We start from the raw sequence: 16,591 nt of genomic DNA on the forward strand, positions 1-16,591 counted from the left end.
TCTGTGCCCAGGCGTTAGGAAATTTGTGTCCTAGACATGTGTTAAGAATTGAATTGTATCCCTAAAAAAGGATAGGTTGCAGTCCTAACCCTAGTACCTGTGAACATGGCCTTGTTTGGAAATGGAGTCTTTTAAGATAGTATCAGGTAAGTTAGTATGAGGCCATACTGAAGAAGTAGATTGGTCCTAATCCATTCTGAGTGGTGATCATAGAAAACAGTCACAGAGAGACAGAGGGAAGATGGCCATTTGAAGACACAGGCAGATGGGCTGCAGCTCCAAGGCAAGGAATACCCGAGACAGTTACCAACGGCTCTTCCCCTAGAGCCCTAGAGAACGCAGTCCTGCTGACATGCTGATTTGGACTTCTAGCCTCTAGAACTGAGACAATAAATTTCTATTCTTATAAACTACCAGTTTGTGGTATTTCGTTACAGCAGCCCTGTTGTTGTTAGGTGCCATCGAGTCAATTTCGACACAGAGCGATCCCATGTGACGGAGTAGAATTGCCCCATAGGGTTTTCTTGGCTGTACTCTTTATGAAAATAGGTCTTTCTCTAGCACAGCAGCTTGGTAGATTTGAACAGTCAATCTTTCGGTTAGCAACTGTTATGGATTGAACTGTGTCCCCCCAAAATGTGTATCTACTTGCCTAGACCATGATTCTCAGTATTGTGTGATTGTCTATACCATTTTGTTATCTGATGTGATTTTCCTATCAGTTGTAAATCCTACCTCTATGGTGTTCATGAGGCAGGATTAGAGACAGTTATGTTAATGAGGCAGAACTCAATTGACAAGATTAGATTGTGTCTTAAGCCACTCTCTTTTGAGATATAAAAAAGAGAAGAGATCAGAGAAACATGGGGACCTCATACCACCAAGAAACAAGAGCCAGGAGAATAGCACCTCCTTCGGACCCAGGCTCCCTGCACTGAGAAGCTTCTTGACCAGAGAAAAGATGACAAGGACCCTTCTCCAGAGCCAACAGAGAGACAGAGAAAGCCTTCCCGTGGAGCTGGCGCCCTGAATTCGGACTCACACTGAGAGTATAAACTTCTGTTTGTTAAAGCCATCCACTGTGGTATTTCTGTTATAGCGGCACTAGATGGCCAAGACAGCAACCAAGCACTTAACTATTTGTGGCACCAGGGCTTCTTACGGCAGCCCTACAAAACTAAAATACCACGGCTCCCTCACCAGCTGCGTGGACATGGGAAAGCCGCTTCACCTTTTGACTCCTCAGTTTCTCTGTCTGCAAAATGAGTCTATGAGGTCAAAGCTCTCTTCCAACCTAAATGCTATTGGGAAGAGATGGGGGACTTCTGCTCATCTCATTTAATCCTGAAACCATGCTGCAAGGCAGGCGTCAATATCGCCCTTCTGTGGGTGGAGAAGCTCGCTTGGTGGTTTGTACGCGCGCTCATGCCATCATGATGCCACTAGTAAGAGGTAGTGCAGAGAGATTGAAGCTGAGGTCTATTGGGTTCCCAAGTCCACACTCACTCCAGCCCATGATCCCAACTGAATGGAAAAGCTTTTCCTTTCGGGCCCAGTTCTCTGTCTTGTTCTCTCAGGTCTGCAGTTCTTTGGTAGATGTCTCTCCAGCCTCTCTGCCAAGAAGAACCACTAACCAACACCCTGAAGCCTTGAGGTGGGGAAAGAGGGTGTTAACAGCAAAGTCCCTGGGAGGTATGAGGACTCAAATCAGGATACTCAGTAGCTGGAGGAGGTGACATCCGCTGGACCTGATTTTCTGCTGGGAATGGGCTGGGGAGGTACAGGCTACTGTGCTGGAGGGCTCCCAGTGGGCCCCAGAACACTGGCTGGCATACCTGCATTTTAACAGTGGAACATGTGAAAAGTAAGTTTTAATATATATAAAGGAATCAGTCTCTGTGAAATATCAGGATTGAAATTGGCATTTCTTGGTGGAAGACTCTGTCTTGGGCCCACTCAAATTGGACCATTTAAAGGGTTGCCTCTCTGGCCTTTTCCCAAGGCTCATCTTCATGGTGTTGTTCACCAGAAGAGGGCGTCTACATTATTTCTAGGGAGTCTCCATTGCATGAGCTCTGAGGAACAAGCCATGCCCTGGTGCCATGAATTGATGCTGCTGGCTTCACAGCATCTTTGATGTTGGTGTTAAATGTGGGAACAAGATGATTTTTTGCTCCATTTTTTCTTTCTGTGGTCCTTATACTAACTAGTACATCAGGACCATTTTTACGGATCTTCAAAACATTTCACATGGTTCTTTCCTCTATTCAAGATCTGATAGTATTTTTTTTTCTTTTCTGATATAATAATTAGTTGGTTGGCTGTCCTTAAGACAGACATTTGCTGAATGGTCATAGTCATTACTCAACATCTTAACTGACTCAACAACTCTTTATTGAGTTCCTTGTTCGAGCTCTCAGCTGCTGACAGGTTGTAGGTCCACCCAGAGTGCTGCCGAAGGAAGGCCTGGTGATCTACTTCCAAAAAACCCAGCCATTGATAAACCCTATTTTATGGAGCACAGAAAGTGTTATAGCATAGCTATTATCAATCTTGTTACTGTTTTCATTGTTATTACTGATATATTCTAGCATCTGTGTTTTTTTAGATTACACAACAGAAGCAGTTTATGCTTCAGTAGCTTTTGCAAACGCCAACTGCAACCTCTTGATTCGGCTCAGACAGAATTTTATAGGTGTGATTTTATCTGTATACCACCAGATGGCAGCATAAAGCAGTTATTTTAGTCTAATTTCCAGGGACTTGGTATAAAAAACCCATTGCCATCAGTCAATTCTGGCTCATAGCAACCCTATAGGACAAAGTAGAACTGCCCCATAGGGTTTCCAAGGCTGTAAACTTTATGGAGGAAATTCTGGTGGCATAGTAGTTAAGAGTTCAGCTGCTAAGGAACAGGTGGGCAGTTCAAATCCTCCAGGTGCTCCTTGGAAACCCTATGGGGCAGTTCCACTCTGTCCTATAGGGTTGATATGAGTCGGAATCAACTCGATGGCAACGGGTTTGGTTTGGGGTAATCTTTACGGAAGCAGACTGTCACATCCTTCTCCCGCAGAGTGGCTACTGGGTTCGAACTGCCAACCCTTCGGTTAGCAGCCACCCATGTCACAACTCAAATTGCTTAATTTAATCAATTGTCTGATGTCTTTCTTGCCTTCTCAACCATAAGATCTACAAGGAGGGCAGAGCCTGTGACTCCTGTTCAGTGTACTATCCCAAGTGCTGCACTTAAGAGGTGAGGAAAGAAAGTCCGTGAGGGAGACTGACACTTATTCTCAGAAAGAGAGGAGGGGAACAAGGCATTATTATCAAGAACCAAGAGAGGAGGGGGTTAAAAATGAAGGAGTCCTCCACTAAAGAGTGTCAAATACCTTAGAGATAAGAAAAGATAAGATGGAAAGTGCCCACTGGATTTGTTAACAAAGAGGTTAATGGTAAGAGGTGAGAGAATGTTACAGAACAATGGAGGTAGGTGTTGGGCTGCAGTGGGCAGAGGAATGAATGGGACATATGAAAGTGAGCAAACTCTTGCTGAGGTTGCCCTGGGAGGGGAGCAGTCGTTGTGGATTCCATAAAGGAGCAGGATATAGGCTTGTGGAATGGTTTTGCAGGGAGTAACAGATAACTATACTTTATATATGCTTAGGAGGAAAAATAAAGTTGAAAGAAATTGAAGATAACAGAGAGAGTGAGGGAAAGTATAGCTGATCAATTCAAGAGCACTGGTGAAGGGATAGAAAACCCTGGTGGTGTACTGGTTAAGCACTAGAGCTGCTAATCAAAAGGTTGGCAGTTCAAATCCACCAGGTGCTCCTTCAAAACCCTACGGGGCAGTTCTACTCTGTCCTACAGGGTCACTATGAGTCAGTATCAACTCGACGGCAATGGGGAAGAGATACACACTTTTTTCTTGGATCCCAGAGGGAAAGAGGTGGGTGGAGTGTAAGTGAGAATAAATTTCTAAATGTGGGGGTGAGAAGCTAGAGGAGTGTAAGCCTTGAGTTTCTTGGTGATATGGTTGGCAAGGTTGTCTGCTGGAGTGTTATGAGTGAAATCTCAAAGTGTCAAAGGTTAGTAATGGCATGCCATGGGAAAAAGAACAGCTTTTGAAAGATGGCTGAACAGTGCTGAGAGCCAACTGTATGTAGTTGACAACAAAAGATTTGAATGATGTTATTATGTATTGTTCCTGCATTGTTTTCCCTCACCCAGCAGTGTCTAGCAGACACTGGGTAAAGGTTCAGAAAATGTGGGCTATTAGACTGATCCCAGGCTGAGGTAAAAGACAAGAGAACTTGGACCCTGAGAGTGCTGGCAAGAGGGGCTGTAGCAATGGACTATGGAGTCTACATTAGATAGGTAAGGTAGTATGGCAAGGAGTGTGGCAAAGGGAGAAGGGGAAATCTTGGAGACTGTGGGGCTTAATGAGATTTAAAAAAAAGCCAGTGATCTGGTACCTGTCCGCATGAGAAATGTGGAGAGATAGGAGATGTTTTGACATTGATGTATTAGAGTTTATGGTTAATGACATGGTCGAGGAAGTAGCCATAGTGGGTGACTGGAATGTAGTAGGAGTGAGGATGGGTAGTGTGCAGAAAGTCAAGAAGGCTTTGGGCCTATGATATTGAATGACCTGGGGTAGCTGAGAAGTCTCCAAATGATAGCAACAAGGTATGAGAAAGGAAGAAACAGGCAGATGACATGAACTTTAAAGGGAGATAACGATTCGCACAGAGGAGGCAATATGGTAATCTAGAATTTTTCAGGGAGAATAAGGATAATGCACATATTACTTTCAGGGTATACAGACTAGGGAGAAATAGGCTAGGTCCACTGGAGTAAGATACATAGCAGGTCATATCTCCAAACAGGGTAAAGATAAAAATGTCTGGGGGCTTGGGAAGAAGGCCAAGATAGAGATAAAGGGAAGGAAAGGTCGTGATCCTAGGACCTCGCTCCTAACCTTGAGAGCGCATCAGAATCACCTTGAGGGTTGGACATCATCCTCAGAGTTTCTGATTCAGTAGGTTTGGGTTGTGGCCTGAGAATCTGCATGTCTAACAAGCTTCCGGAGGAGGCTGATGCTGCTGGTTCAGGCACCATATTCTGAGGACTACTGTTTCAGGGGTATGGTGTTTATTGGAGAAACTCCAAATTTCCAGGGAGACTAGATGATTGGGAATCTTTCAGTTTGAAGATTTAGTTGGGTCATGCCTCATCAGACACACTTTAGAATTATATCCCAAAACAACAAAAGTAGAAAGGAAATAACACAATTCTACTCAAACCTGAATGAGACAGAAAGAAATAGACTTTGGGGATTGCTCTGTCTACTGGCTTTAATGTTTTAGGTAATAAAAACTGTAGTGAAAGAATGAGTAGTAGAAAATTTAATGGAAAGGAGAAAGAATACATTTCCCCTCCCCCAAGAAATAGAAAAGAAAATTGCTTACCTGTTGTGGAGATTGTCCATTATATAAGTTCCCCCTAGAAGTTTAACTTCTCTTCCTACAACAACAAAAAAGTTGAAAATTGAAGTCTGCAAGTTGCCACCGTTTCACACAGAAGTGGCATCACAAATGTGATAGCAAAAAAGCATTTCTTGAGGGTTACTAGGCAGTGATGTGAGGGGAATGGAGTTTTCCATGATAGGACCAGGTCTGGTCTGGAACATTTAGCCAGGGCAGGCTAGTGGCTTTGAAATTTGTCAGACCCAGTTTTGTACTCCAGTTCTTGACACTCGGCAATCAATGAACAATTAACCTGAGTTTCAGTTTTTCACCTATAAAAATAAGACGGTAGTGAGATTTAAACAGCACAACACGTAAGCTGTTTATCACACGCCAGGCATGTTGGAATTGTTCAATAAACAAAAGCTGCCAGTTTTATGTTACTGCCGATAAACATTACATGATAACATGCCTCTTCTCCAATGGCGAAGTGTCAACCATGCAGGGGTAAAAGAAAAAACCTTCAAGAACTTTGCTCCTTGGAGATATATCAAAGGATTAAAGGTTCTGTGAAAAAATGTATAATATTTCCATAAAATACATAATTTAGAAAATATCTTTGCTTTAATAAAAACAATGATGTTTAGAGCTTGAGAAAACAAATGTTCACATTTCTATCAACTTTCCTGAGATTATTAGAATAACTCACTATATACGGACACAACATTTTTGAGAAATGTTTTTTATTCCACCCCAAAGTAAATTTCATTTTAAGATAATGACCTCTGCCTCAAATCAATCATATAATCTTGGAACAGTTACATTCCTAGGATGACTCAATGTCACATACTTCTCAGAGACCTATCTTTACACTCAGTATTATCTTTTATTGACTAATAATTCTTTAAAATCTAATATATTACTCAAATGTCACACTTGGTTCTATTATTCTCAATTTTTATATTACTCATAATTCATTTCAAATATTAGATAAAGAAGACACTGAGGGGGAGAGAGACATGAGAAGGGCAAAGTCCATGTTCTCAAGGAGGTCACTGTCTAGTTGGGGTGGGCAAGAAGACAAGAATAGTTCACAGATAACTAAAATATTATGTAGAAAACATCTAACGCTATCAAAGAAGCACTACGCAAACCAAACCCCGAGAAGGTTCAAGACCAGGAGATTGTGTGCTTGGGCAGCTTCGAAAAACTCAAAGAGCCTGAGCCAAGCATTGGAAGATGGGTGGAACTGTGACAGATGGAAAGATGATGGTGACAGATTAGATAGAAGGAACAACATAGCAAACAGGAGGCAGGAAAGGATGGAGGATTATTTAGTCAAGAAATAATTCTGAACTACTACTGTGTGGCAGGAAATGGCAGTAAGTGGGACGCCATGCTACATGCCCTATAGAATGACAGCCTTTTGTGTGGAAAGTGAATATTCTTGATTGCCTGATATTTAAAGAACAAGTAGTGAGGAGAGTCATGGGTAATACAGATTTACTTGGAGGATCATGACTCACTCCAATGAGTGAGATGAGAAGAGAGATGACAGAACCACAGGGTTTGAACATCTCCATTTATGGGATCCTTCTCTTGACTTTAATAATCTGGTACTCTTAGTAGAGCAAAACCAAAATCCACCTCTCTAGTCATACCCTCTATCCCAAGGACCAGACCTATATTCTGCATATGAGCAATGTAGTATTTCTGAGGAGGAGAAGACTTTAGCAGTCAACTCCTCCAATCCCATATTTTAAAGATGAGGAAACAGAGGACTGAGCTTTAGTGACACGAGGAATTAGTGGTTAGGAGCTAGGACTTAATGAACTGTTAGGTTCACACAACTCTTAGCTTTGTTTTGAGTTAGATATCCAATTGTCTGCCAAAGGTAACTTGCATAGCCATGCATTTACTGAAGAGTTATTGAGAGCCTACAATGTACCATGCAGGGTAATAAGTACTGAAAGTAAAAAAAGGGGAACAGAAATGCCCTCACCTCACAATGGTTACCTTGTAGTTGGTAGATACCTATTACTACCAGTGATAAGCACTTCACAGGAAGTCAGCTGGCTGTGGCAATTTGGAGTTACAGGTGAGAACCTTAGATTGAAAGATGTACTCTTGAAGGGGGTAGCATTTAAACTGTGAGCTGAAGGATGCAAAGGAACCAACCATACAAAGAATAGCTCTATCAAGCTACTCTCCTGTTAAAATGTTGTAAGTGGCTCTGCTTTGCCTATTGTTCTCATCAATGGCCTTCCTGGATTGTCGTTGAAGCTCCATGTTGTAAGTTGCTACTTAGTCAGCTCCCACTCCCAGAGATTTTATGTATAACAGAATGAAATGCTGTCTGGTCCTGCACCATCTTCCTGATCATTATTATGTTTGAGTCCATTGTTGTGGCTATCGTGTCAACCCATGAGTTGAAGGTTTCTCTACTTTTCGTTGGCCCTCCACGTTACCAAACATAATGTTCTTTTCTAGTGATTGGTCTTTCCTGATGGCATGTCCAAAGTAAGCAAGACAAAGTCTTGCCATCCTCACTTCTAAGGAGCATTCTGGTCATATTTCTCCTAAGATTTGTTTGTTCTTTTGACCGCCTACAGTATATTCAATATTCTTTGCCAACGCCACAGCTCGAATGCATTAATTCTTCTTCTGTCTTCTTTCTTCACTATCTTTCATGTATATGCATATATGAGGTGACTGAAAACACCATGGCTAGGGTCAGAACCACCTCTGCTCTTGTTAGGGGCCCTCTAGTCAGTTCTAACTCATAGTGACCCTATAAACAACAGAGCAAGACCCTGCCCTGTCCTGCACCATCCTCATAATCATTGCTATGTTTTAGCCCATTGTTGCAACCACTGTGTCAATCCACCTTGTTTAGGGTCTTCCTCTTTATGATGACCCTCTGCTTTACCAAGCATGATGTTCTTCTCCAGGGACTGGTCCCTCCTGATAACATGTCCATATTATTTTGAGACAAACTCTCGCTATCCTTGCTTCTAAGGAGCATTCTGGCTGTAATTCTTCCAAGACAGATTTGTTTGTTCTTCTGGCAGTCCACGGTATATTCAATATTCTTCACCAACGCCATAATTCAAAGGTGTCAATTCTTCTTTGGACTTCCTGTTTCATTGTCCAGTTTTCACATGTATATGAGACTGTTAAAAATACCATGGCTTGGGTAAGGCGCACCTTAATCCTCAAAGTGACATTTTTGCTTTTTAACAGTCAGAAGAGGTCTTTTGTAGCTGATTTGCCCAACGCAATACATCATTTAATTTCTTGACTGTGGATCCAAGTGAAATGAAATCCTTGACACTTTAATGTTTTCTCTGTTATGATGTTCAGTTGTGAGGATTTCTGTTTTCTTTAAGTGGAGGTGCAATCCATACTGAAGGCTGTGAACTTAGATCTTCATCAGTTAAGTGCTTCAAGTCCTTTTCACTTTCAGTAAGCCAAGTTGCATCATCTGCATATCGCAGGTTGTTCATGAATATTCCTCCAAGCCTGATTCCCTGTTCTTCTTCATATAGTCCAGCTTGGATTATTCGCTCAGCATACAGATTGAATAAGTATGGTAAAAGGAAACAACCCTGACACAACATCTTTCCTGACTTTAAACCTCACAGCATCAGCCTTGTTCTGTTCCAACTACTGCCTCTTGACCTATGTACAGGTTCCTCATGAGCACAAGTAAGTGTTCTGCAATTCTCATTCTTCTCAATGTTATTCATAATTTGTTATGATCCATACGGTCGAATGCCTTTGCATATTTAATAAGACACAGGTAAACATCTTTCTGGTATTCTCTGCTTTCAATCAAGGTCCATGTGACATCAGCAGTGTTATCCTTGGTTCCACATCCTCTTCTGAATCTGGCTTGAATTTCTGGCAGTTCCCTGTCAATGTACTGCTGCAACTGCTTTTTAATTATCTTCAGCAAAATTTTATTTGTGTGTGATATTAATGATATTGTTCAATAATTTCCACATTCTGTTTTGTCACCTTTGTTTGGAATATGCACAAATATGGACCTCTTCCAGTTGGTTGACCAGGTAGCTGTCTTCCAAATTTTTTGGCATACATGAGGGAGCAGGTCTAACCCTGCATCTGCTTGTTGAAACATCTCAACTGGTATTCCGTCAATTCCTGGAGCCTTGTTTTTCACCAGTGCCTTCAGTGCAGTGTCACTATGAGTCGGAATCGACTTGAGGGCAGCGGGTTTGGTTTTTTTTTTTTTTTTGGTTCAGTGCAGGCTGGATTTCCTCTTTCAGTACCATAAGTTCTTGATCACATGCTACCTCCTGAAACAGGTGAACATTAATCAAATCCTTTTGGTACAGTGACTTTGTGTATTGCTTCCATCTTCTTTTGATGCTTCCCGTGTCATTCAACATTTTGTCTATAAAATCCTTCAATATTGCAGCTTGAGGCTTGAATTTTTTCTTCAGTTCTTTCACCTTGAGAAATGCCAAGCATTTTCTTCCCTTTAGGTTTTCTAACTCCAGGTCTTTGCACATTTCACTACAATACTTTACTTTGTCTTCTATGAGTTGGAATTGACTCAATGGCAATAAGTTTTTTTTTTTTTTTTTTGGCTTCTAGAGTTATACTTTGAAATCTTCTGTTCATCTCTTTTACTTCATCATTTCTTTTTTTTAATTTTATAATATTTTTTTATTGAGCTTTAAGTGAACGTTTACAAATCAAGTCAGTCTGTCACATATAAGCTTATATACACCTTACTCCACACTCCCACTTACTCTCCCCCTAATGAGTCAGCCCTTCCAGTCTCTCCTTTCGTGACAATTTTGCCAGTTTCTAACCCTCTCTACCCTCCTATCTCCCCTCCAGACAGGAGATGCCAACACAGTCTCAAGTGTCCACCTGATACAAGTAGCTCACTCTTCATCAGCATCTCTCTCCTACCCATTGTCCAGTCCCTTCCATGTCTGATGAGTTGTCTTGGGGAATGGTTCCTGTCCTGGGCCAACAGAAGGTTTGGGGACCATGACCCCCGGGATTCCTCTAGTCTCAGTCAGACCAGTAAGTCTGGTCTTTTTATGAGAATTTGGGGTCTGCATCCCACTGATCTCCTGCTCCCTCAGGGGGTCTCTGTTGTGCTCCCTGTCAGGGCAGTCATCGGTTGTGGCCGGGCACCAACTAGTTCTTCTGGTCTCAGGATGATGTAAGTCTCTGGTTCATGTGGCCCTTTCTGTCTCTTGGGCTCATAGTTATCGTGTGACCTTGGTGTTCTTCATTCTCCTTTGATCCAGGTGGGTTGAGACCAATTGATGCATCTTAGATGGCCGCTTGTTAGCATTTAAGACCCCAGACGCCACATTTCAAAGTGGGATGCAGAATGTTTTCATAATAGAATTATTTTGCCAATTGACTTAGAAGTCCCCTCAAGCCATAGTCCCCAAACGCCCACCCTTGCTCTGCTGACCTTTGAAGCATTCAGTCGTCATTTCTTTATTTGCTTTAGCTACTCTACATTTAAGAGCAAGTTTCAGTCTCTTCTGACATCTATTTTGGTCTTTTCTTTCTTTCCTGTCTTTTTAATGACCTTTTCCTTTCTTCATGTATGATGTCCTTGATGTCATCCCACAACTTGTTTGAGCTTCAGTCACTGGTGTTCAATGTGTCAAATCTATTCTTGAGATGGTCTCTAAATTCAGGTGGGATATACTCAAGGTCGTACTTTAGCTCTTGTGTACTTGTTTTAATTTTCTTCAGCTTCAACTTGAACTTGCATATGAGCAATTGATAGTCTATTCCACAGTTGGCCAACGGCCTTGCTCTGATGATACTGAGCTTCTCCATCACCCCTTTTAGGAGGTAGCATATATTCTAACTGATGATATATCCACAGATGTAGTTGATTTGATTCCTGTATATTCCATCCTGGGAAGTTCACATGTACAGCTGCCCTTTACGTTGTTGAAAAAGGTATTTCCAATCAATAGGTCATTGAACTTGCAAAATTCTCTCATGTAATCTCCAACATCATTTCTATCACCAAAGCTGTACTTTCCAACTACTAACCGTTTTTGCTTCCAACTTTTACATTCCAATTACCAGCAATTATCAATGTATCTTGTTTGCATGTTTGATCAATTTCAGACTGTAGACGTTGATAAAAATCTTCAATTTCCTATCTTTGGCATTAGTGTTTGGTGGGTAAATTTGAATAATGGTCACATTAACTGGTCTTCCTTGTAGGCGTATGGTTATTATCCTATCACTAACAGTGGTGTACTTCAGGACAGATCTTGAAATGTTCTTTTTGACATTGAATGGGACACCGTTCCTCTTTGTCACTTCCAGCATAGTCGATCATATGATAGTCTGATTCAAAATGGCCAATTCCAGCCCATTTTAGTTCACTAATGTCTAAAATACCTATCTTTAAGCATTCCTTTTCATTTTTTACAACTTCCAATTTTCCTAAATTCACATTGTGTACATTCCACGTTCCGATTATTAATGGATGCTTGCAGCTGTTTCTTCTCATTTTGAGTCGTGCCAATGGCTTGGGTTAGACCTACCCTAGTCATCAAAGTGACTCTAAAAACCAAAACCAAATCCTTTGCTGTTGAGTTGATTCTGACTCATAACGACTCTATTGGACAGAGTAGAACTGCCCCATAATGTTTCTAAGGAGCGGTTGGTGGATTCAAACTACTAACTTTTGATAAGCAGCGGAGTTTTCATATTTACAGCCAGTGTGGATTTTTCACTGCTCTCTAAACATGCCTGTGCTTCCTTGTTTCTATGCCTTTGCACACATTATTTCCCCCAGCTGGCATGCCCCTGTGCCTATCAACACTCTGTAAAATTCTACTCATTCTTCAAAATGAATTTCATACCCTACTTCCTCCATAAGGCATTTTTTCAATGGATTTTTTTAGATCATCTTTTTGATTTCTATATGATGTTGACCTCTTGAATGGTTCTGATCACTTTCTGCCTTGGCTTATAGTAATTTGTTTATATAACTTTCCTCCATTAGACTGTGAAGTCTTAGTGGGGAGTGGCCATGGCCTCATCAGTGTTTTATCTTTCTACACATTGCATCTCTTAACACAAAGATTTTGCAATAGGCGCACTTTTTTTTTTTTTTTTACTTAAAATATCATTGGTACATATGAGCAGCTGATATTTGACAAAGGCCCAGTGTCAGTTAATTGGGGAAAAGATAGTCTTTTTAACAAATGGTGCTGGCATAACTGGATATCCATTTGCAAAAAAAATGAAACAGGACCCATACCTTACACCATGCACAAAAACTAACTCCAAGTGGATCAAAGACCTAAACATAAAGACTAAAACGATAAAGATCATGGAAGAAAAAATAGGGACAACCTTAGGAGCCCCAATACAAGGCATAAACAGAATACAAAACATTATCAAAAATGACGAAGAGAAACCAGATAACTGGGAGCTCCTAAAAATCAAACACCTATGCTCATCTAAAGACTTCACCAAAAGAGTAAAAAGACCATCTACAGACTGGGAAAGAATTTTCAGCTATGACATCTCGGACCAGCGCCTGATCTCTAAAATCTATATGATTCTGTCAAAACTCAACCACAAAAAGACAAACAACCCAATCAAGAAGTGGGCAAAGCATGGTTTGCGGGGACTTCTAAGTCAATTGGCAAAATAATTCTATTATGAAATCATTCTGCATCCCACTTTGAAATGTGGCGTCTGGGGTCTTAAATGCTAACAAGCGGCCATCTAAGATGCATCAATTGGTCTCAACCCACCTGGATCAAAGGAAAATGAAGAACACCAAGGCCACACGACAAGTAAGAGCCCAAGAGACAGAAAGGGCCACATGAACCAGAGACCTACATCATCCTGAGACCAGAAGAACTAGTTGGTGCCCGGCCACAATTGATGACTGACCTGACAGGGAGCACAGCAGAGGACCCCTGAGGGAGCAGGAGATCAGTGGGATACAGACCCCAAATTCTCATGAAAAGACCAAACTTAATGGTCTGACTGAGTATAGAGGAATCCCGGCGGCCATGGTCCCCAGACCTTCTGTTGGCACAGGACAGGAACCATCCCCGAAGACAACTCATCAGACATGAAAGGGACTGGTCAGCGGGTGGGAGAGAGACGCTGATGAAGAGTGAGCTAATTATATCAGGTGGACACTTGAGATTGTGTTGGCAACTCTTGTCTGGAGGGGGGATGGGAGGAGAGAGAGAGAGAGAAGCCGGCAAAATTGTCACGAAAGGAGAGACTGAAAGGGCTGACTCAAGAAGGGGAGAGCAAGTGGGAGTAGGGAGTGAGATGTATGTAAACTTATATGTGACAGACTGATTGGATTTGTAAACGTTCACTTGAAGCTTAATAAAAGTTAATTAAAAAAAAAAAAAGAAGTGGGCAAAGGATATGAACACACACTTCACTAAAGAAGATATTCAGGCAGCTAACAGATACATGAGAAAATGCTCTCGATCAGTAGCCATTAGAGAAATGCAAATTAAAACCGCGATGAGATTCCATCTCACTCCAACAAGGCTGGCATTAATCCAAAAAACACAAAATAATAAATGTTGGAGAGGCTGCGGAGAGATTGGAACTCGTATACACTGCTGGTGGGAATGTAAAATGGTACAACCACTTTGGAAATCTATCTGGCATTATCTTAAACAGTTAGAAATAGAACTACCATACAACCCAGAAATCCCACTCCTCGGAATATACCCTAGAGAAACAAGAGCCTTCACACAAACAGATATAAGTACACCCATGTTTATTGCAGCTCTGTTTACAATAGCAAAAAGCTGGAAGCAACCAAGGTGTCCATCAACAGATGAATGGGTAAATAAATTGTGGTATACTCACACAATGGAATACTACGCATCGATAAAGAACAGTGACGAATCTGTGAAACATTTCATAACATGGAGGAACCTGGAAGGCATTATGCTGAGCGAAATGAGTCAGAGGCAAAAGGACAAATATTGTATAAGACCACTATTATAAGATCTTGAGAAATAGTATAAACTGAGAAGAACATATACTTTTGTGGTTACGAGGGGGGGAGGGAGGGAGGGAGGGTAGGAGAGGGTTTTTTACTGATGAATTAGTAGATAAGAACTGCTTTAGGTGAAGGGAAGGACAACACCCAATACATGGAAGGTCAGCTCAATTGGACTGGACCAAAAACAAAGAAGTTTCCGGGATAAAATGAATGCTTCGAAGGTCAGCGGAGCAAGTGCGGGGGTTTGGGGACCATGGTTTAAGGGGACTTCTAAGTCAATTGGCAAAATAATTCTATTATGAAAACATTCTGCATCCCACTTTGAAATGTGGCGTCTGGGGTCTTAAATGCTAACAAGCGGCCATCTAAGATGCATCAATTGGTCTCAACCCACCTGGATCAAAGGAGAATGAAGAACACCAAGGTCACACGATAACTATGAGCCCAAGAGACAGAAAGGGCCACATGAACCAGAGACTTACATCATTCTGAGACCAGGAGAACTAGTTGGTGCCCGGCCACAACCGATGACTGCCCTGACAGGGAGCACAACAAAGAACCCCTGAGGGAGGGAGATCAGTGGGATCAGACCCCAAATTCTCACAAAAAGACCATACTTAATGGTCTGACTGAGACTAGAGGAATCCTGGCGGTCATGGTCCCCAAACCTTTTGTTGGCCCAGGACAGGAACCATTCCCCAAGACAACTCATCAGACATGAAAGGGACTGGACAGTGGGTAGGAGAGAGATGCTGATGAAGAGTGAGCTACTTGTATCAGGTGGACACTTGAGACTGTGTTGGCATCTCCTGTCTGGAGGGGGGATGGGAGGGTAGAGAGGGTTGGAAGCTGGCAAAATTGTCACGAAAGGAGAGACTGGAAGGGCTGACTCATTAGGGGGAGAGAAAATGGGAGTATGGAATAAGGTGTATATAAACTTATATGTGACAGACTGACTTGATTTGTAAACATTCACTTGAAGCTCAATAAAAATTAAAAAAAATATATATCATTGGTAATTTTAAGATACCTAGTACCAAGTTCCCTGGGTGGTGCAATTTGTGCTTAGCTGGTAAGTGGGTGGTGGTTCGAATCCACCCAGCAGCACTGTGGGAAAAAAGCCTTGCGATCTGCTTCTGTAAAGGTTATAGCCAAGCAAACCCTATGGAACAGCTCTCCTTTTAACACATGGGGCTGTCATGAGTCGGAATTGACTTAAAAGCATAAGACAATACCACCAATGTGTAATATTATGAAACAATAATGACCTATTTAGTCAAATCTAAGACGCACATATATTCCCTTACTGCCATCTCTGAAATGGGGACAATCATTGGCATATCATGATTAAATTGGTAGCAATATTCCAAGAGCTCTTGGAATTTAAAACAAGACAGCAAAAATGAATATATCAACAGAGAAACTAGAAGAAAAAGATAAGGAAATATCTCAAAGTAGCAAAAGAAGCAAAGCATAGAAAATTGAATAGAAAAGATAAAAAAATAATCAGAAGATCAGTCCAAGAGGTTCAATAATCAAATAATAGGAGTTCCAGAAAAAGGGTACAAAGAAAAGGAAAGGAGGAACTCATCAACAAAATAATCTGAGAAAATTTCACAGAGCTGAAGGACCTGAAGGAGTTTGAATCCACCAGTTGCTTTGCAAGAGAAAGATGTGGCAGTCCATAAGGACCTATAGCCTTGGAAACCCTATGGGGCAATTCTACTCTGTCCTATAGGGTTGTTACAAGTCGGAATCAACTTGACGGCAGTGGGTCAACGCTAGACTGAAAGCGTTTTCCAAGTGCCCAGAAAAATGGATAGAAACAAGCTCATAACAAGACATATTCTTCATTGTGGATATTTCAGAAATGGGGTAAAATTGAAGTTCCTATGGGCTTCCAGAGAGAAAAAACAAACCATATACAAAGAGCGGGAAGCAGGGTGGCTTTGGACTTCTTAAACACAAAGGACCTAGAATTCTAAACCTGGTCAAACTACCAATTAAGTGAAAGGGTAGGATAAAGACATTATCAGATATGAAAGGTTTCAAAAAATTTACTATTCACACACCTTTTTTCAGGAGACTACTGGAGCATGTA

The 16,591-nt window shown here is 41.5% G+C and overlaps 1 protein-coding gene across 1 annotated transcript in view; it reads right to left on the bottom strand.

Moving 5' to 3' along the window:
• C5H4orf19 (chromosome 5 C4orf19 homolog) overlaps positions 1-16,591 on the bottom strand; it is a 53,231-nt gene that overhangs the window by 16,776 nt on the left and 19,864 nt on the right. Inside the window, exon 2 of the mRNA XM_003411387.3 lies at positions 5,472-5,526. The gene's annotated coding sequence lies outside the window, so the exon portion shown is untranslated. The remainder of the gene's footprint in view (positions 1-5,471; positions 5,527-16,591) is intronic.

Source organism: Loxodonta africana, chromosome 5, assembly GCF_030014295.1.
Source record: "Loxodonta africana isolate mLoxAfr1 chromosome 5, mLoxAfr1.hap2, whole genome shotgun sequence".
NCBI classification, from domain to species: Eukaryota; Metazoa; Chordata; class Mammalia; order Proboscidea; family Elephantidae; genus Loxodonta; species Loxodonta africana.